At 37.6% G+C, this 21,844-nt stretch overlaps 1 long non-coding RNA gene across 2 annotated transcripts in view; it reads right to left on the minus strand.

The window, feature by feature from the left end:
• The window catches only part of LOC132429944 (uncharacterized), a 32,221-nt gene extending 10,811 nt beyond the window's left edge, over positions 1–21,410 (minus strand). For both annotated transcript variants that reach the window (XR_011246577.1, XR_009520411.1), the window contains exons 1-2: positions 21,151–21,410; positions 12,641–12,691 (exon numbers count right to left, since the gene is read on the minus strand). This is a non-coding gene — a long non-coding RNA (uncharacterized lncRNA). The remainder of the gene's footprint in view (positions 1–12,640; positions 12,692–21,150) is intronic.
• Between the last annotated feature and the right edge of the window lie 434 nt (positions 21,411–21,844).

Below are 21,844 nucleotides of genomic sequence, written 5' to 3' on the forward strand. Positions count from 1 at the left end.
ATCCAAAACGTAATTCTTGATTTTCACCATTAAATTTTATGTTCTTACAGGATTCCCAATTTTGGTAAATGGCATCTCATTATTCTGCTTTTGTAGGTAAAAAAATTGAAATTATCCTTGACTCTTTTCCTTCACTCACACCTGACATCCAGTCCATATAAAATTTTGTTGGCTTTACCTTCAAAATACATTCAAAATACGATTACTTGCCTAGATTGTCACAATAGAGGCCTAACAAGACACTGGTTCTTGGTTTCCTCTAAAATAGTATATTTTCTACTCTGCAGGCAGAGGGATTCACTTAAAAGGTAAGCCTGATAATGCTACTTCTCTGCTCAAATACCCTCAGTGGCTTTGCATCTTAAAGCAAAATAAAAGCTCTGACTATGGCCTGTTAATCTCTCCATGATTTTGATTTTAGGTAATTTCTTATCTCCTCTCCTACCATACCACCCGCTGTTGCTCTATACTTCACTGGGTGTCTCGAGTAACTCAGCCTCCTTGCTGTTCTGTGAAGAGGAATTGATTACATGCGTGGAGTAAGATGCCATATTACTTGGGTTTGATCCCTGGCGATCCCTGGTACATTTTTTTTTTTTTTTTTTTTTACCCTGGGTAGTTGTTTAGCCTCCCTGTGCATCAGTTTCCTTATCTGTAAATTGGGGACAATAATGATATTCCCCTCCTAAGGTTTTGGTAAGGATAACTGAATCAAACTATGTAAGTGATCAGTAGGTGTAGACTGTGGTCATCATAATCATTATTACCATCACCACCATTACCATCATCGTCATCATTATCCTCCTCCATCATCTGTCACTTCACCATAACCATCTCTCTCCTCTGCTTCCTCCTCAGCAGTAGCAGCATTGAGCATGCCAGTCAAACTTAATGAATGAATGAATGTCCAAACTCTCTGTCCAGCTTAATGAATCTGCACTTGCTCTTTGTTCTGCCTGATATGCTCTTCTGACAGATTTACATATGCCTTGCATTTACACCACCTTCAAGTCTCTGCTCAATATTGCCTCATACAAGAAGGCTTCTCATGTAGCTTTGTGTGAAGTAACAACCCTGTCACTCTTCATCCCTCTTATTTTGCCCCATTTTCTCCATATTGCATAATAGCAATTGATGTATTTCATTACTAATTATTACCTACTTTATTTTCTGTGTCTGGGACTTTGTTTACCTTAATCCTATATTCTCAGAGTCTAGAACAATGTCTGCATTGCATTAAATGTTTATTTGAATAATTTATGAATCCTCCTTTTCTCTTAAACTCTCTCATGTGTTTCAATATCCTTATGTCTCTGGCTCTATTCTGTGTGATTCCTCAACCCTGGTTTCAATTTACTCATTCTCATTTTGACTTGTTTTGTCAAATATTAATGCCACCTATAAAAAATTCTAAAAATAAAATTGACTATTTTTTTGATTCCACCTTTTTTTTTACTTGTTCTTTCCTATATTGGTCTATTTCTAATCATAATTACGATTTTCATTTCATAGATTCCTGTTCTTGCTATATAGACGCTATTTCTTCCTTATTACAAATTTATTATAAATTATAATCTTTTCACTTGTTTACAATTCTTGTTACCTTTTTCATTATTAACATGTTCTTTGCTTTCATTTATTGTAATGAAATGTATTATAATGTATTGTGGCAATGGATTTCTAAAAATGCTTTGTAATTTTGCCTGGTTGCTCACCTAATGCAGGAATTTTTAAAAATATTGTTGTTTCTGCTTTGATCTATCATTTTCACTGAGTTGTTTTGTTGTTGTCTTAATCCATCTTCCTGAGGTTCATGGTTCAGAATATGTCTTGTATTAAGGGATCGTAGTTTTTGCCCTGGGAAATATCTTGGTTTGCAGGCCCTAAACCACTAGGTGGTTTGGCTTAGTTACTGTGTATATGAATCTCTTGCCTGTCAAGGGAAAATGTATTGTTTCTGGAAACAAGCACTCTTTATGTTCAGGAAGGATCATCCAGATCTTATGTTTGTGTATGTAGACTGGTACTAGTACTCCACCACTATCGGATATGGCTGATCATTTCTAAATATGGCCTCCAATAATTCCTCCCAATGTATAAGTTTTTCCCCCTCCCCCAATTTATATGTTTTAGTCTAATCCCCAATGTGATAGTATTTGGATGTGGAGCCTTTGGGAGATAATTAGGTGATGAGGGTGGAACTCTCATGAATAGGATTAGTGTCCTTTTAAGAGAAGAAAGATACTAGAATTCTCTTTCTCTTTACTGTATGAGAATACAATGAGAAGACGGTTGTCTGCAAACCAAGAAAAGTGTCCTCACCAGAAACTTCTCCTGGCACTTTGATCTTGGACTTCTCAGCCTCCATAACTGCGAGAAATAAATTTCTATTGTTCAATCCATCCAGTCTATGATATTTTGTTATAGCAGGCCAAACTGACTAAAGCATATATATCTTGTCAATCATTTCAATGTGTTTGGGGTGGAATGGGGAATGTTTCCTTTAATGTTATTTCACTCATTGCCACTAAAATTCTTACAAGCTAAAATACTATTCTTTCACCTCAAAGTATGGTTTATATTTTTGGCAAGTCTCAAAGAGAAGGAATTCTCTCAGGTAAACCTACCTTTTCATTGTTACCCCTAAAAACCTCAAGACTGAGTATGGTGTAGAAATAAGCTCTATTTGGTGAGTTCATCAGAACATTCCAAGGGAGTGGATTTATACACGTTGAGAAAATGCCTGGAGGAACCTTTCATAACCTCACCTGTGTAAATGTTCTCTCCAATTCCCTTCCTTTATTTTCCCTCTCTGTACCTCAAATAATGATAGTCATAATGGTAAAAATAGTAATACTACCAATAATTTATATCATGTTTATAGGGCTTATTATAAAACATGTGTTAATTCATTTAATCCTTAATTGACCTTATCAGGTAGGTTTATTGTAATCTCCATCTGATTAAAAATGAAACTGAAGGGCAGAGAGTTTAAGTGACTTTTCCCTTGTCACACAGATATAATGAGGCAGAGCCAGGATGCAAATCCAGATAAACTGGCTTCATGGTCTGCGCCACAAACCTTTTTCACTGCCTATAATTCACGATAACCACTTCTTTAGTTAATTTTATAACAAGGGATTATTGCCTCTGGAATGCAATTGATAAATGAACATATGTAACTAGGGAGTTACTAGATAATTACTATCTGAAATGTTGAATGCTATAGAGAATATGTTAAAAAAAAAGACTTAAAAATCATCTTCTTAAAAGCCCTAAACAGCTGACAAGATAACAAAATGTAACCAGGATATAACTGAAGGGAAAACAGGAATTCTGTAAGGTAAATGAGAACAGAAGATACTTTTACTCTTCCCAGAAAATAAAGCTTGACTGAAGGGCACGCATCAGGAGGCAAAGAGGATTAAACAAAAGCCCAGAGTTGCACAAAGTAGAAAGTCTAACATGTGGCTCTCCCAACATGAGCCTGGGACTCCAAAGGGCTACACTATGAGGTGAGGTAGGGTGACAAACTATCCTGATTTTCCCGTGTCTGTCCCAGTTTTAGTTTCTGGGCACAACTGTTAAGCCAAAGCAAACAAGACTTGATGATTTGGGAAATTCTCAGTATATTCAGATTATCAAAGATACTAAAACCAAGCATTGCACTGTCAGGAAAGTAGCTTTGTAGAAAAAACCAAGGGTGCGAATGGATAATCTTTTTTTTTTTTGCGGTATGCGGGCCTCTCACTGTTGTGGCCTCTCCCATTGTGGAGCACAGGCTCTGGACGCGCAGGCCCAGCGGCCATGGCTCACGGGCCCAGCCGCTCTGCGGTATGTGGGATCTTCCCGGACCAGGGCATGAACCCGTGTCCCCCGCATTGGCAGGCGGACTCTCAACCACTGTGCCACCAGGGAAACCCCAGAATGGATAATCTTTTGCTAGTGCTTTGTAAGTATCAAAAGGTCATATTTCTCACTTATGCAGAGGGCTATTTGAAGAGATTAAGTGTGTGACTCATGGATGCCCCTCAACCATCTCAGCAGAAGCAGGAATACAGATACAATTATCCAGGGAAGATCTGTGGAAGGCCCTCTTGTCTAATGGAGTAAATCCCCATGACATACATGGGAGACCACAAGGTTTTTTGAGAAAGTAATATCAGCAGAAATTCAGGTAGTTTTGACTGAAAGGAGAGAGACAAGGGGAGATAAAAGAAAATTGTCATATTAATCTTTGGTCAGATATATAGCTTGCAAATATTTTTTTCCATTCTGTAGATTGCTTTTTCACTCAGTTGATTGTTTCCTTTGCTGTACAGAGATTTTTAGATTGATGTAGTCTCAATTGTCTATTGTTGCTCTTGTTCCTTGTGCCTTAAAATATATCAGGAATTCTTACAGCTCAATAGCAAAAAACACCAAATAACTGAATTTAAAAATGAACAAAGGACTTGAACAGACATCTGTCTAATGAAGATGTATACATAGCCAAAAGGTATATGAAAAGATGCTCAACATCACTAATCATCAAAGAAATGCAAGTCAAAACAACAATATCACCTCACACCAGTCAGAGTGGCTTTTATCAAAAAAACACAAAAAATAAGTGTTGATGAGAATGTGAAGAAACTGGAACCCTTGTATACTATTGGTGGGAATGTAAAATGGTGCAGCTGCTATGGGAAATAGACTGGAGGTTCCTCAAAAAATTAAAAATAGAACTACCATATGATCAGCAATCCCACTTCTGGGTATATATCTGAAGGAAATGAAATCAGTACCTCAAAGAGATATCTGCATTCCCATGTTCATTGCAAGATTATTCACAACAAACTAGATATGGAAACAACCTAAATGTCCATTGAAGAATGGCTGCATACAGAAAATGTGCTATATACATACAATGGAATACTGTTCAATCTTAAAAAAGAACAAAATCTGATTATATATGACAACATTGATGAACTTGGAGGACATTACGCTAAGTGAAACAAGCCAGTTACAGAAAGCCAAATATTGCATGATTTCACTTATCTGAGGTATCTAAAATAGTCAAATTCATAGAAACAGAGCATGGAATCATGGTTGCCAGGGTCTGGGGACAGGGAGAAATAGGGAGTTGCTATTTAAGGGGTATAAATTTCAGTTATACAAGATGAATGAATTCTAGAGAGCTGATGCCTGTAGATAACACAACTGTATCATGCACTTAAAATTTTGTTAAAAGGGTACACCTCATGTTGTGTTCTTACCACAATTAAAAGAGAAGAAAATGAAGGGAGCAAGACAATATGGAAGCCATCCATTTTGCTGTCATAAATCACAGCTTAGGGGACAAGATTTTATAGCAAACAGCTTCTGGGTTTTGTGACTTTCTGATTCTGGCAGAAGCAGTGAAAAGCTGGGACCAGAAATTTTTCCCAGAAGCTGCATGTACTTTTTCAGCCATTCCAACAATTTTGGAAACCGCAGAATACATAATAATAAACACTTTTTGCTTAAACCAAAAAATTAACCAAATAAACTCATATTAAATGTATCAAAAAAAAAAAAAAAGGAAAGAGAAAAAGGCGACTATATTCCTGAAATTCTGAAAGTAGGAAACAGGTGGATAAAACTACTCAGCTGTAAATATGTGCTACCCTTCATGAAAAAGGAAAGATGATTCTAGGGACAGAGCTGTGAGCCTAGAGAGTGGTGTCTTGCACCACAGAGAGTGATACTTTGGTCCCAGAGGAACTACAAGCCACAGAGGATTATTCCTAGGCCTTGAAAATTAATGGAGTTTTTCCTGTTTGATTTCAAAATTGGTTGGGGCCAATAAGTCCTTTTTTCCTTCCACTTTCTCTCTTTTTGAATGGAAATGTCTGTAACCATTATCCCATGCCTGTCCCTCCATGTATGTCGGGAACAGGTAACTTGTTTTCTAGTTCTTCAGGTTCACAGATGGAGAGAAATTTTATCCCAGCATGGTTCATACCCTAAGTCTCATCTAGACCTTGATTTAGATAGTTGGGATGATGAGATTTGAGACTTCTGAACTCATGACATTTGGATGAGATTTTGGACTTGAGTTAATGCTATAATGAGCTGAGGCTTTTGGGAGTGTTGGTGTAGGGTGAATGTATTTTGCATTTGGGATGTGTTATTAAATACAATTGTCAAAAGAAAATTTAGAGAGCTTTACTTGATATGAGTACTTCATTGAGCAAACAACTATTTGCAGATAGGGAGACTTCAAATTGAGAGTGATTTGAAGCTCAGAGGCATATTGTTACAAGAGGGCTTGTAAAGTGAGAATGAAGAAATTGTTTAACTTATACAGTGATTGTTTATTACAGTGGGAGTTTCCAGATGGCAGAGGATTTGGATAAAAGGTATTATACCATTTTAGGAAGATGATTTAAATTTTATTTATGATTATCAAAGACATTTACAAGGAAATATCTAAGCTAAGTTTCACTTACTTCATGAAATAAGCTAGATTACTTTTTGCTTACATGGCCTAACTAGTTTTGTCTGTTCAGGGGATTTTCAAGTCTGGTTTCCATTTTATTTTATTTTAACACAATGAATTCCTTACCAACCCCCCAACACCCCCTCCCGCCCCCCCAAATCTTAGGTTCACTGTGGTTATATGGCTAGGAATCACAGATAAAGAGAAAAAATTTACCTTAATGTGGGGAGAAAAAAACCATAAAAAACTAACGATTTCTCATGAGAAAAATGGGAACCAGAAGACAGTGGAATGACATCTTTAAAGAGATGAAAGGAAAACGATCGTTTCTAGAATTGTATATCCAGTGGAAATATTCTTAAAATTAAGATTAAAATGTAAAAACTACTTTTAGAATTCCTTTAAAAACGGTTGATTATTTATAACAAAAATAACATCCTATGATGGAATTTATAAGCAAAAGATTACAGTAAGAGCACAAACATGGAGGGTAGTAAATGGAATTATCCTTTTTAAAGTTTCTTATGCATTTACTTCAGCAGTATCATAATAAATCTTGGTAGGCAATGACAAGAATGCAACTACAGAAGGGACCTTCAAGATGGCAAAGGATTAAGAGGTGGAGATCACCTTCCTCTCCACAAATATATCAAAAATACATCTACATGTGGAACAACTACAGAACACCTACTGAACGCTGGCAGAACCTCAGACCTCCCAAAAGGCAAGAAACTCCCCACGTACCTGGGTAGAGCAAAAGAAAAAAAAAAAACTGGAGACAAATGAACAGGGATGGGACCTGCACCTCTGGGAGGGAGCTGTGAAGGAGGAAAGGTTTCCACACACTAGGAAGCCCCTTCACTGGTGGAGATGGGGAGTGTGTGCAATGGGTTGGGGGGAGCTTCAGAGCCATGGAGGAGAACTATTTCCTCTTCATTTATTTGGTCTTGTAGGTTTTTACCTTGCTCCTTCATCTATGACATATTTTATTGCTGTCTCTCTCTCTCCCTTTTTATTTTTTAATGAGTGGCATTGTGTTCCTGTTTTACTGATTGTTTGGCCTGAGGCTTCCAACTCTGGAGTTTGTAGGTTATTGGGTAGAGCTGGGTCTTGGTGCTTAGATGAGGAACTCTGTGAGACCTGACTCCAATGAATATTCCCTGGGGTCTGAGGTTCCCTGTTAGTCCAGTTGTTCAGACTTGGAGGTCCCACTGCAGGAGCTTCCACCCGACCCAGGCTCACAAGTCAAGATCCCGCAAGCCACGTGGGGTGGCAAAAAAAAAAAAAAAAAAAAAAGAACAATAACAAAGTAAAAACTAAAATTAGACTAGGAAACTAACAGATATGTTATAAAGAATGTAAAAATAAAAATATAGATGAATCAACAACCAGAAGGTACATCAGTACCACAATAGTAAAAAAGAGGAGGAGGGAAAAGAAAATAAAAAAGGAGGGGGCAAATGCCTTGGCTGTGGAGAGCGGAGCCTAAGCATGGGCGAGGTTGGGGCGGGGCCATTGCTCAGGACCCGCAGGGCTGGAAAAGGCCCTGGGGGCCATGGGGGTGGGGCTTAGGCTCAAGGAACAGAAGAGGCCCAGGCTGTGCCCCCCATCCCTTGTCTCAGAGGGCAGGGGACCTCACCTGGGAGCCCAGCAGGCTTCCTGGGCTCTAGTGGGCATGGCAAACTCCCTCTTCTCCTCTCCTGCTCCTCCCGGAGAGCCCCTCCCGCCTGCCTCTCCTGATCTCCCCAGCCTCAGAGGCTCTGATCTTGTCTGGCTTCCACTTCTCCTCCCCCCTCGATCCCCCTACGTCCTACCAGCTCACTCTGAGGTTCCTCCCCTCTCCTTGAGGTTCAGAGTCCCCCACCAGCAGCGGGCAGATGCCCTAGTTGTGGGGACACGCTAACTCTGTGTCTTGCCACAATGTCATCTTGACTCCTCCCCCCAAGAATTTGATAAGTATCTTAAAAGAATATTAGATACAAGTCCATCCATATTGTTGCAAATCATAGAGGGTCTTATGCTTAGTGAAATAAGTCACACAGATAAAGACAAATATTGTATATTTTCACTTATATGTGGAATCTAAAAAATAAAACAAAGGAACCAATACAACAAAACAGAAATAGACTCACAGATACAGAAAACAAACTAGTAGTTACCAGTGGGGAGAGGGGTGGGGGGAAGGAGCAAAATAGGAGAAGGAGATTAAGAGGTACAAACTACTAGGTATAAAATAAATAACATACGAGGATGTAATGGAAGATAAACAATATTTTATAACCTTATATTTATAAAAAAATCAAATCATTATGTTGTACACCTGAAACTAATATTGTAAGTCACCTATACTTCAGTTTAAAAAGACACAATGCAGAGTAAACTAATAAAGAGCTCAGTAAAAAATATCCAGGCTAAAACATGGGGAAGGGTTGTATGAACATGTATTGGACACTAAAAAAGTAAGGGGAAAGATAATACTTAAAGGGGACAGAAACAATTCTTAAAGAGATACCTGCCAAATTTTTTCCAAAGCAAAACAAAACAAAAGGTATTTTCATCAAATTTTTTCAAGAATAAATTTAACCCTCAATTGGAATATTAAAATTAAAAACACACCTAAGGACATCAATAAACATCTTGCCATGTCTCTGTCTGGATTTGGTATCAGGGTAATTACTAGCCTCAGAATGAGTTAAGGAAGTGTTCTTCCTGTTGTCTATTCTGTGAAATATTTTGTATTAATTCTTCTTTAAATGTTTGAGAGAATTCACCAGTGAAGCCACTTGGGCTTAAGATTTTTGTTGTGGATAAAGTTTTTTTTTGTTTTTCTCTTTTTAACATCTTTATTGGAGTATAATTGCTTTACAATGATATGTTAGTTTCTGCTTTATAACAAAGTGAATCAGCTATACATATACATATATCCCCATATCTCCTCCCTCTTGCGTCTCCCTCCCACCCTCCTTATCCCACCCTTCTAGGTGGTCACAAAGCACGTGGATAAAGTTTTGATTATTAATTTATTTCCTTGGTGTAAATCCATATTTTTATTTTGCTTGGGTCAATATTGGCAGTTTATGTCTTTTTAGAAATTGTATCTAAGCTACCTGATTTGTTGTCATATAATTGCTCATAGGAGTCCTTTAAACTTTTTTATTTCTATAAGGTCATTTGAGTGCTCTCTCTTTTTTCTTGATCAATATAGCTTAAGTTTTGTACATTTTGTGGATTATTTTTAAGACATGCTTACCCCCTGACCCCACACATGCATAACTTTCCCATTATCTACATCACTCTCCAGAATGCTGTATTTTTTTTCTAAGGATGAACCTACATTGACACATCATAATCACCTAAAGTCAGTAGTTTAATTAGGGTTCATTCTTGGTGTTGTACATTCTATGAATTTGGACAAACATAATGATATTATCCATCATTATAGCATCATACCAAGTATTTTCACTGCCCTAAAAATCCTCTGTGCTCCATCTACTCTTCCTTTCCAACCCCCTAACTCTTAGTAAATACCGATCTGTTTTACTGTCTCCATAGTTTTTTCCTTTTCCAAAATGTCATATAGCAAAATCATACAGTTGGTAGTCTTTTCAGATCAGCATCTTTCATTTAGTAATACGAATTTAAGTGTCCTCCATGTCTTTTCATGGCTTGATAGCTCATTTCTTTTTAACACTGAAGGATATTCCATTGCCTGGGTTGCCCCAGTTCATGAATCCATTCACCTACTGAAGGACATATTGATTGCTTCCAAGTTTTGGCAATAATGAATAAAGCTGCTATAAACATCCTGGTGCTGGTTTTCGTGTGGGCATAAAATTTCAATTCCTTTGGGTAAATACCAAGTAGAAAAAGTGCTATTGTATAGTAAGAGTATATTTAGTCTTGTAAGAAACTGACAAACTGCCTTCCAAAGAGGCTGCACTATTTTGCATTTTTATTAGCAATGAGAATGAGAGTTCCTGTTGCTCCATGTCCTTAGCAGCACTTGGTGCTGTCAGTGTTCTGGACTTTGGCCATTCTAACAGATGTGCAGTATTATTTCATCGTTGTTTTAATTTGCATTTTCATGATGACATAAAATATGGAGAACACCTTAATTTTAAGTATTGTTTTTTACTTTTAAAAGGATTATATCTAAGAAGAGGAGGATTCTTCAGGGCTGGTTTCATGAGCATGAAGCCTGTGCAGCCACGCAGACCCTGTGCTTAGAAGGTCCTCCAGTGCTCTTGTCAACTTAAAATTATTATACATTTTTAACAAGGGGCTCCACATTTTTGTTTTTACACTGGGATCTGCAAATTATGTAGCCAAAATGATTCTTCACACTTACAATACTCCAGGGAGGTTTTAGTATTTTACAAGGAAAACTCATAGAAAATGCAGATCCTGGTTCCTCTTCTCCAAAAGGAAAAACCTTCCCTATCAGGAGAGACAATCTGTTGCTGTGATCTTTCACTTGGTTCTGAGGGATATGCCCCAAACATTTAACTATCTCTGTCATTCCATAATAGGACCTGCTAGCATTTCAAGTCAAATTACAGGAGCCCTCAATGCTAGATTCCAGACATCCCATGAAAAAAAAAAAACCTGGCATTGTAGGTTTTTACACATTATGACTAGGACAGAGTTATTGGTCCATGTATTGATTACAGGAGTGGATGTTGTAACAGAGGAATTCCAGATAACTCTGAAATCGAACATCCTATATGATCACTCACTCTTTTGCTTCTGCCCCAAATTTCTTCCACTCTCCTAATCCATCTATGCCTTCCCCCCATTTTTCACACAATATTCCTCTTCTACTCAGATAGTGGCCAGTCCAGCTATGCCAGGTAAGAATCCATTTATTTTCTGAGTCATCTTGTATATTAATTAAGGTGCCTGAGCCTCAGTTTCTCCATTTTTAAAATGGACATAACAATAGAGCCTAGCGCTTAACAAGCATTCAATAAACGTAGATATTCTTACTGATAGAAGATAGTGACAGAATCTATATAGGGATCCAAAATGTAGGTGAGGCTAAGGATGGCTTCCATGTGAGAATGAAATCTGGGATGCTGTGATTTCACCTGCTTCACTTTTCTTCACATGAATCTCGTTAATCTATGCGACAGGTAACGATGGCTTGGACCAGGGTGGTAGTGAGAGAGGTAATGAGAAATTATCTATTCTGGATATATTTTAAAGGTAGAGCTGGCTGGATTTCTTGCTATATTGAATGTAGGACAATAGAGAAGCAGGGAACAAGGATGACTCCATTTTTTGTATAGTCACAGAGGGAATGGTGTAGAAGCAGCAGATGTTTGAGAAAGAACAAGAGAGACCATCTGAGATTAGTCATTCAGAGTCAGATTCCTTTTGGCCGTCCAACTTAGAAGGGTTGCACAAACTACTGGACTTGTTGCATCAGATTTTATTAAATTGAACCATATTGGCAATTTGCTAATGGTTAACTTTCTCATATCATGTTAAATCCACAAAACAAGATAACTCCACTAAAGGAAAGAGTTTGGAGAAAACAAAAATCAGAGTATTTCAATGTTACAAAGTCAAGATCACGAGGCAATATACTGTTAGGAGGAGAATGGGAGAGAAAATTTCTACCACTGAGATGGCTATTTAAAAAGCACTGTCCCAGGACACAGATATCAGTTGGACCAAGTAGGTAAAGGGAGCTTGCAGAGGAGAGGTTAAGTATCTATCGGGTTATGTTGATGACTGACTATAAATTCCAGAGGGAACAGTAGAATGATTTCAGGAGTTGGGCGGGAGTGGCTACTGGGCTTAGAAAGAGGGATATGAAGAGTTATGAACATTATTTAACAGGCGTTGAGGGCTGACCTGAGATTCCTCAGCTTCATGGTGAGTGACACCCTGATAAAGAGAATCATGAGATTAGTCCTCAGGTTTCAGGGTAGAAGGAGACACCCAGGTTATGAAGCTGTGGGGTGGAAAGGGAGGGTGAAAGTCTTGACAGAAGCCTGCAGTTTCCTGCTCCCTCTTTACTCCTGCTATTGGTGGTAGGGAAGCCACTGGGAGGCATTAGTATCCAGAGAAGACACCCTCTTGGTTCCTGCTTACCTTAATCAATACACATATTAGATGTCCCTAAATCTGGGGGGGGGGGGGAATGTGCTGAAAGCATTTCATTTTATTTCTCACCATCTTTCTTTTTCAACGAAGTGAAGGAGTGAGTCTTAATTCAGCATTTTCCTACAAGAGGAAAAAAACACTAGTTTCAGGTACATTCTTGTGATAAAATGAATCGACTGTTGAGAGTAAGAATTATAAAACATCTTTGAATTTTTATTTATTTATTTTTTTTGCGGTACATGGGCCTCTCACTGTTGCAGGCTCAGCAGTCATGGCTCACGCGCCCAGCCGCTCCGCGGCAGGTGGGATCTTCCCGGACCGGGGCACAAACCCGTGTCCTCTGCATCGGCAGGTGGACTCTCAATCACTGCGCCACCAGGGAAGCCAAACATCTTTGAATATTGACTGACCTCTGGGCAATGTTTCTTCAAAGGTTTTCATGGGTTGCACCATTGAATACAGGTGGTGTTCAGGAGATACTTAAAAAGTGCAATCTTCCTAACAAAATGCTCTGTGCCCTAGGTGAAATTCACATTTATTCTTCAAAGAATAACACAAGTTTCAAAGCTTCCATGAAGCCTTCAGCAACTCCTCTCTCCAGACACTACTTTTCCGTTATAACCTGTAGAGCACCATTGATCTCATTGTTAATCATAGTAATTTGTCTTATCTTAATTTAAGCTTCATCTCCCATATATATCATCAGTACTATATAAGCAGACATACAAACTTAAATAATGAATTAAACTATAATGGTGAGGAATTATCGAGCACTTTCTATTTTCAGGGCACCATGTCATACCATGCATACTACACCTCCATTGATTTATCACGCAACCACGTGAGATGTTATCCCCATTTCACATCCAGGGAAAATGAACCTTACTGACAAGGAGTTACACACTGAAGTCCATAAAACTAGCAAGTAGCAGAGCTGGTATTTGAAGCCATGTCATTTTGAATCAAAGCCTGAACACAAAAAATTACTCATTATATTGCCTGATTCTTGAGTGACTAATTTATTGAATCCACCATTCAGAGGCAACGTGGGGAATTAAAAGGCACAGTCTTGGAAATCAAATGTATTATAAGCTAGTGTGAATTTGGCAAACCCTCCTTCTGAATCCAGATGAATGATAAAAACTATATACAGAAAAGTGCAAATCAAACTCCTCTCTCCTCTCTACAAAAAAAGAAAAAGAAAAAAAAATCTACATTAAAAAGTGACATAACTTTTCAGTAACACCAAGTAATAAACCACATAAAGTGCTGGAATTTGGTCAGTAATTCATTCATTTCATTCTCCAAGTACTAAGTGCTTATAGTACGACAAGTTGTGTGCTAATTCTAAGATTTACAATCATTAAAAAAGTTCCCTGAGGGGCTTCCCTGGTGGCGCAGTGGTTGAGAGTCCGTCTGCCGATGCAGGGGACACGGGTTCGCGTCCCGGTCCGGGAAGATCCCACATGCCGCGGAGCGGCTGGGCCCGTGAGCCATGGCCACCGAGCCTGCGCGTCCGGAGCCTGTGCTCCACAACGGGAGAGGCCACAACAGTGAGAGGCCCGCGTACCGCAAAAAAAATAAAAGTTCCCTGACCTCAGGATGTGTAGTGGAACAAGACAGACATATAAACTGAGCATTATTATGAGATATTCTTATTCTTTATTCCCAAGCAGAGAGCATTGGTTTTGTCCCTCAGGATAGTGTGATGGTAGAATGGTCTCATTTACACTATAGTTCACCAGTCACTATATCTAATAGTTAATCATTCTGGGTGCCTAATGCCAGCAAAGCTTCAGAATGATAACTGGAGCCCAGGTTTCCTCGTTCCCATAAATTGTTCTTTGTAGTGTTGTATTTATACCTCTTCTTGAAGTGCGTTTTTATAACTGGTTTATTAGCATGGGTACCCCTCATTTACTCCTCTCCATTCCTTCTCTTTTTTATTAATGCTGTTATGTTTTCTCCAGATTATAATGAATTTTCAAATTGAGACCAAATTCCATACTCTCAAGGACCTTGGGATTAGCCAAAATAGCTAATATTTCCGTACTCCAAAAGCAGGGATTCAAGACCCTCTTGTTCCTTTAATTTTTTTTACTAGATAAATACGTATGTTCCTTAAGAACTTCCATGGTGTTTGGAACATATTCTCTTGTTAAAAGTCACAGACACATAATAACATTCAAAACGTTCAATATTGAGTTAAGTATAAATCAAACGGGAAACTGGTGTCTTGATATATTTTCCTAGAAAAATCTGTCCCTGCAAATTTATACAGAATGTAGATTGATCAGAGGCGTATCTGGCTCCCTGAACAATGAACAGGAAATTCAGCACATTCACATGTGAGTCTCAAATCAGAAATTCAGTCAGTGGAAGAAAGGAAACATTCTACTGAGATGTTCTTCTTAGCCTTTGATCAAAAGGGAAAAAGTCCTCTGGAGCAAGATGATATTGAGAAAAAAAATAGTTAATTGCAAAGGAAGTAGCTAACATGAATTCTATGGTAAGATCTACTGATCTCTCTTCTCAGATAAGTCACTTAATTGCTTTGAGATTCTATATCTTCGTCTATAAAATGAAGATATTAGAAAGGTAGCCCCCAACAATATCCTCCCTGAAAGACGGCCACTGTCATGAGAAAATAAGAGAATCCCTGTAATGTCCTGAGAAAGGGCAATCATCATAATCATAATCGAAGTCATGATTATTTGCAGGTATTTTCCCTGGACATTACTGCAGTCTCTCAGAGAGTATCAGTTTGCGGGAAGGCCATTGTAGGTATTACACAACTATTGACAATCGGGTGAATGGACGAATGGTCAAGGGACTCTGGCACTTGGTCTGTTACCTATACTGTAAGGTCCAATGGAGTCGTATGAGAACTTGAAGAGTGAAAGAGTTACACACCCACGGAACCCCCAGGGGACAAAGTCCCCATGAGAGCAACAACAGGTCTTTATCTCACACTACTGGAGAACAAGCGGTGAATGTGTCTATAGGAATCCAGCCTTGCTTGTTGAGGGAGACCATGAGTGCATTAACATAACTTGTATTAATTCTCTTTGAATGCTAAAATCAAGTTACATCATTACCTCTGAAATTAAGGTAGATGTAACAACTGAAATTAAGGGCCCCATATTGACATAAACACGGAGGAACAGGGACAGAGGTCTGTCATTAAGCCAGATGGATCCCAGAAAGAGCTGCATCCCTTAATTCGTTTGAAATCTTTGTATCGTTGATAAGAATTAATTATTCATTCAACTCTTTATTGATCCCAAATGAGTTGGGCCATAGTCCTGGCCCTGTGGGTACATGTCCATGCAAAACAAACATGGTTCTTAGTTTCATGCTTAAGTTTATATTGGAGAAGACAAACATGAAACAAACACACAAATAAGAATATAATAAAGATAGAACAAGGTGCCTATATGAGAGTGAACAGTAAAAGTCTACTTGGAATTGATTGGTCAGAATGCTTTTCTCAGGAGAATTAACACCTTAGCCAATACACAAAAGACGAATAAAGGTAGCATGGATGATTGCCCCAAATGACATGAAGAGTTATGGTAAGACCTCAAGTTGTCAAAGAAGTCGGCAGAATCTAAAGAAGCCAAGTAACTGCAGAATAGTAAGCAAGACCTCTTCCTTGGCAATTGGTATTGTGTCCTTTACAGAACAAAATCTGTAAACAAATCCAAACAAACAAAAATGCTCATCCCAAACACAGAAGTTATCAGGAGGAGTGACTGGCATGTATCATAGGACCAGCGTGGACAACTGGTAAGAATAACTCAAATCTTGTCCTGCCTAAAGCAAAAACCACTGGGACTGGCGTTTAGCTTTAGACTGGAGTACATTTCATTCCAACTGATTTGGGAACCTGCATTCTTGTACGCCAAGTGATAACCTATTTGTCAAGGTGAATCCATCATACCTAAAAAGTATTCCTCACAGCCTATGAGTTTTAAAAGTCCCAGTGCAGTAATTCCTAGGATTTACTTTGTGATTTTTGAGTAATTAATGTCTACTATATGGAGGCATGACTGATTGGAATTCTCACACCAAGGTATTCAGACTCTGCATATATCATTAATCACCATCTTATACTACTAATGTTTTGAGTTTTTTTTTTTTTTGCTTGTCCTGGTAGAAACAGCTGCTGCTCTTATTACTGGAAATGCATTAGAATCTTTCTTTCCTCTAAGCTCATGCTTTTACCAGTATCTATATAGTGTGAGAGATATGCAGACAGACACATCGAGATTTAAATACCAGACTCTCCATTTTGTACTTATGAAACCTTTAGCAAGCACTTGAAATAAGATTGGCATGATGGTACTGTAGACATCATCACATCATAATATAGTTGGAAGGAGATTTTATATATATATATCATATCATACATATATATATATATATATATATATGATGTAGCCACTATGCCTAAAGTGATAATCACTCAAAAATTTTATGATTGTTGTTATTCTTTTATTAGCTCACAAACATTCCTTGAGAACATGTGTATTAAACCCTTTTTTCCCAAGAAATACAGACGCTTAACTTAAAATTGGAATATAAAACATACACACAAATATTATGTTACAAATAATAAGTGATGATTATGGTCAGTGAAGCACAGGTCAGTTACCATTAGCATTTACAATGACTCTGATGTTAATTTCACTAATAGTATAATGTATATATATAGTATAATATATAGATTTATATGTTACACATATAACATATATAGTATAACATATGGCTGCTAAACATGTTATATGCCAGGCACTATCTAATATAGTACTCATAAAAACCCTGTGTAGACATTATTACTATCCTCTTTTAAAAATGTAAAAAGAACACACTTGGAGAAAATAAGGAACTTGCAAAGGGCACACAGCAGGTATATGTGAGAATTCAGGCTACAGAAATCCTAAGCATTACATTTAAGTCCTATGCTGTGATGCTAAGAAGGGTGTTACATACACAGTACAGAAGACCTGGTTTATGGTAGAAAGTGGATCACAGTAAGGCTGCCTGTCTCAAAAAGTGCTCCACAGAATTCTATTTCCTCAAGATGGTAATATTTATTCAAATATTTGTGATACGCTGCACAACCCTTTCATGGAGATTTACTTATATGTGAATTTAAAGTTAAATTCATATTTGACAAATCCAGTGTTTCCTCAACTATGTTTAATCCTGGACCTCCTTTTTTAAGAAAACCCTACTAACATTTTACAAAAAGGAGTGTGAGAAAAAAAAGTAGTAAAGTCATTCAAACAACTGGCTTGTTCCTCACATTTGGAATCATATTTTAATTTAATGGAAGTCAAAAAGCAAATCTTAAAAGCCACCAGAGGAAAAAAAGAAACATTATTTTCAAACGTGCAAAAGTGAGACTGACCAAATTTCTCAAAATAAATAATAAATTCAGAATGGAGTGGAGAGAGTGATGTCTTTAAAAGTACTAAGGATAAGTAACTCACAATCTAGAATTTTATAATCAGATACCCTATTTTTCAAAAGTGAAACAAAATGATAACCTTTTCAGACAACAGATTAAGGGATCCAGTTGCCCGCAAACCTGTACTGAAAGAAATACTAAAGGAGGTTCTTCGAACAACAACAACAAAAAGATTCAAAATGAAAATACAGGACATTAGAATAAGCTCTGGAAAGACTAATATGTGAGTAATACAAATAAATTTATTAACTCTAAAAAATAATGTTGAAAAAAATCTTCTAAAGTTTTAATTATATTTAAAGTTAGAATATATGAGAATAAAAGCAAAAAGGGGTGAGAGGCATCCAGAATCAAAATGTTATACTGTTCTTTCCTAGTGAGGGCAAAATAAAAATATCAAGGTACAACTTAATAAGTGAAGGATGAAAGCTGCAATAATAGGGGACAAAAAAAAGCAAAAGTAGTTAATTACTTAATCTGAGATAACCTTATTCCAAAAGGAAGGAAAAAAAATGAAACAAAGAACAGGTGGGCTGAATAGAAAACAAGAGGCAGATTGAAACCCAACTGTATCAGTTTTTACTTTGAGTGATAAAGTTCAACAATTTCATGCAAAGATAAAAGCTTTTTGAACTGAAATACACTGAACTGAATATATGTATTTGGGTATCAAAAATGTGATAATACAAAACACTTGTTTTCTAATTGTTAAGAAAAAAAAAGACTAGATGGCTTCTGCTACCCTTTAAGTTACGCTAACATCAACATTTCCTAAAGCTGCCCAAAGATGTAATCCCAATTCCTTTTCTACTAATTTTCCCTCTTCTGGTTACAGCACCATAACCACCAACATCCTTACAAGATGAAGTACGATGATAACTTATTAGGAGAAGCAGGTTATGGCTTCCCCTTGGCACTGAGATCTAAATTATCTCTGTTTTTGAGGTATAATTGGCATATAACAATATGTTAGTTTCGGGTGTACAGCACAATGACTTGATATTTGTATGTATTACAAAATGATCACCACAATGAGTCTAGTTAACATCCATTCCCATACATAGTCACAAAAATTCTTCTTGTGATGAGGACTTTTAAGATCTACTCTCTTAGCAACTTTCAAATATGCAATACAGGATTACTAACTATAGTCACCATGCTGTACATTACACCCCCATGACATTCATTGTATAACTGTAAGTTTGTACCTTCTGAAGTATCTTATCTCATCCATCTGAATACAGCTTTTTGACCATGAGCGGATTCCTTGGCACTACACGTCAAACCTCAAAAGTCCTAAATACTAGATTTCTCGTTTCAGAGGGGAACAAAATGAATTCCTTCACTTTGCTGAGTCTCACTTTCTACAACTTTTGAATGGAATTACTAATAACCACCCTTGATGTTTTACAGAGCGCTTTGAGGATGAAATAAGACAAAGGATGTGAAATCCTTAGTAAATCACTCAGTCTAGATAAAAGATTCCTCTTGTTATCAGAGTGCTATCCAAGGTTATTCTGACTAATGTATCACAGCAATGTCACTGTGAAGGAAACGGCCTCCGGCAGTGAGACCCTGAGGACTCCGTTGTAATAAAATAAAATCAAGTGAACAAGGTTGCTCTGGGCACAGGTTGTTCTCACTATAGTGAGTCTGAATAAAGCCAGATTGGGATTTAAGGGTCCAGTGACTGATGTCTTGAAGGGGATTATTCTGACATGAAGCTCTCAGGGAACAAGTTCTCCTGTGATCCATCCACAGCTCCATGCCTCATGTACTGAAAATTTTAATTAAAATCTTGCCTGTAGGGACCAAGTACTTAGGGAACTTGCTAAGCAAAGTCATGGGTGTATGAATTGTTATTTCTTCTCCAGCATACCCATCTGTGCTCAAAGATACAGAAAAAGAGGTTATTAACATTCTTAGAAGCAGCTGATATGGACATCAGAGCAGGAAATGAAACACAGGCTGGGGCATCCAACCAGTCACAAAGGCCTCAGACAACATTACTTCCATAAGTCATGTGGGATTTTTTTCTTATTTTCCCTTTGGAAGTAAATATCCTCCTGTGTCTATTGTGCCCCTTGACGTCTGAAGCCATAGCCTGACTGGGAGTAAAATCCAGCAAATGGCTGGTACTCCAACTTTATTCTCTTCCAACACTAATCTTTGTTTCATTTTATGAATCTTGAGATGAAATTTTTATTTCTTGGTTTTCTTACAATTAGATATGGGTTGTATGGTTTGGGAAGTGATTTATTTCTAAGTCGTAGAGACCTAAGCTTCTTGCATTTGTAGTACTGACATTAGCACAAGTAACTTCAAAGGTTCCCATGGGTTGGAGGAGAGAGCACAGATAAAAAGAATGAGGAATACACATATATTTTTAAATTTTAGAAGCCACAGCTTAAACTACCATGATAAACTACCTTCTGATTAAATAAGGTAATGCACGTCACAGTAAGCATTCAATATATAAAAATAATGACTATTATTTGTCTAAGTACTACTTTGGGGCATGCCACACTATTCTTCATGCTTGACTACACTTGAGTATTTCTATCTTGTGTCAGAATTTATTTCAGTCCTTGCAGGGTTTTTTTTTTTTTTTTCCATCTCTGCTGTTATAAAGGCCCCAAATTTTCTTAGGGAACAAGATTTTTCAATTCCTCAGGAGATATAGCATCTCTCCAATATGCTCTGCAAAGTTCAAGCCTCTAGTTTGGGGCCTTCCTCCTCTGTGCATATGCATTCATCAAATTCTGAAAGGAGGTTCATGAACCACAAAAAGGCTAAAGAACCCCAGCTCAAACTATTATGACTGAAGCACAGCTGCTCTATTTACGAGGAGCTGGGGTTTGGCGCTTTTCTCCCTAGTCCTAGTTTTGTATGTCCAATGCCAGATAACTCCTAGATTTTCTTTTTGTCAGAGCCCCGTGGAACGCTGGTATCATTCCATAAACCCTAAAAATAATTCTGTGTTGTCAAAATTCTTAAAGTTTGGAAACAATACTTAAAACACCCCCATCCCAGAGATTCAAATGCTCACTAGCCTATTAAAAATGCTGAGAAGTACTGCAGTAAAGAAAGCTGTTTAACTTACCTCCTCGTGGAAATGCTTTTTCCTGTGTAAACCTATTAACTCCCCGACAGCATTAGTATCCGGAGAAAAAAAATTCCCTATTAGACAGAAGTGTGCAATCCATGAAATTCATACAAAGTATCCCCCAGGAGCAACGCATTTCAGAGTTCTACTCTTTGAACATTTCGTGCCAGCTTTCAGAAGGACTGTATATATTTTGCCATGTATAATTCATGATTCTCTCTCATTAAGCTGAGCATTTTGTAAGGACTCACTTTTTGGTCATGCTTACCTTTCAAATACCATCAAAATGTCTGAAATGTTTTAGTTATCAATAAAAGCTTCATGAATAACTCAGAACATTTTGTTTGTTTCATTGATGGGGAATTGAGTAACCAACTGTTCCAATTTTCCCAGGACTGAGAGGTTTCCCAAGACTGGAGTCTTTCAGTACTAAAGCTGGAAAGTCCCAGGCAAACTGGAACAAGTTGGTCATGCTAAGTGGTGGTGATTTTTTGTTTTGTTGATTTTTGTTTTCAGTAGTTCTATTTGTGCACTCTGTGTGTGTGTGGGGGGGGGGGTATGTGTTGGGAATTGAGCTAAACATTGACCATGAATTTTTTGTTGTTGCTTAATCCTTAGTCCCAGGAAATAAGAGGTATTATTTTGTCTCCATTTCAATGACAAGGAAACTAAGACAAAGGTTTCATGCCTG

The sequence above is a fragment of the Delphinus delphis genome, chromosome 8, assembly GCF_949987515.2.
Source record: "Delphinus delphis chromosome 8, mDelDel1.2, whole genome shotgun sequence".
NCBI classification, from domain to species: domain Eukaryota; kingdom Metazoa; phylum Chordata; class Mammalia; order Artiodactyla; family Delphinidae; genus Delphinus; species Delphinus delphis.